We start from the raw sequence: 1,387 nt of genomic DNA on the forward strand, positions 1-1,387 counted from the left end.
GAAAAAGAATGGAGGCAAAGTTCGAGAAGATGCAAGAAATGTTTAACAAAGACCTAGAAGAATTAAAGAACAAACACCTAGAAGGATTAAAGAACAAACAAACAGAGATGAACAATACAATAACTGAAATGAAAAATACACTAGAAGGAATCAATAGCAGAATAACTGAAGCAGAAGAACGGATAAGTTACCTGGAAGACAGAATGGTGGAATTCACTGCCATGGAACAGAATAAGAAAAAGAATGAAAAGAAATGAAGACAGCCTAAGAGATCTCTAGAACGACATTAAACACAACAACATTTGCATTATAGGGGTCCCAGAAGGAGAAGAGAGAGAGGAAGGACCCCAGAAAATATTTGAAGAGATTATAGTCGAAAACTTGCCTAACGTGGTAAAGGAAATAGCCACCCAACTCCAGGAAGTGCAGAGAGTCCTAGGCAGGATAAACCCAAGGAGAAACACACCAAGACAGATAGTAATCAAACTGACAAAAATTAAAGACAAAGAAAAATTTTTGAAAGCAACAAGGGAAAAATGACAAATAACATACAAGGGAACTCCCATAAGGTTAACAGCTGATTTCTCAGCAGAAACTTTACAAGCCAGAAGGGAGTGGCATGCTATACTTAAAGTGACGAAAGGGAAGAACCTACAACCAAGATTACTTTACCTGGCAGGGATCTCATTCAGATTCAATGGAGAAATCAAAAGCTTTATGGACAAGCAAAAGCTAGGAGAATTCAGCACCACCAAACCAGCTCTACAGCAAATGCTAAAGGAAGTTCTCTAAGTGGGAAACACAAGGGAAGAAAAGGACCTACAAAAAAAAACCCCAAACAATTAATAAAGTGGTAATAGGAACATACATATCGATAATTACCTTAAATGTGAGTGGATTAAATGCTCCAATCAAAAGACACAGGCTGGCTGAATGGATACAAAAACAAGACCCATATATATGCTGTCTACAAGTGACCCACTTCAGACCTAGGGACACATACAGACTGAAAGTGAGGAGATGGAAAAAGGTATTCCATGCAAATGGAAATCAAAAGAAAGCTGGAGTAGCAATACTCATATCAGATAAAATAGACTTTAAAATAAAGAACGTTACAAGAAACAAGGAAGGATCCTACATAATGATCAAGGGATCAATTCAAGAAGAAGATAGAGCAATTATAAATATGCAGCCAATATAGGAGGACCTCAATACATAAGGCAACTGCCAACAGCTCCAAAAGAGGAAATTGACAGTAACACAATAATAGTGGGGGAGTTTAACACCTCACTTACACCAATAGACAGATCATCCAAACAGAAAATTTATAGGAAACACAAGCTTTAAATGACACAATAGACCAGATAGATTTGATTGATATTTATAG

The sequence above is a fragment of the Physeter macrocephalus genome, chromosome 9 (assembly GCF_002837175.3).
Source record: "Physeter macrocephalus isolate SW-GA chromosome 9, ASM283717v5, whole genome shotgun sequence".
Lineage (NCBI taxonomy): Eukaryota > Metazoa > Chordata > Mammalia > Artiodactyla > Physeteridae > Physeter > Physeter macrocephalus.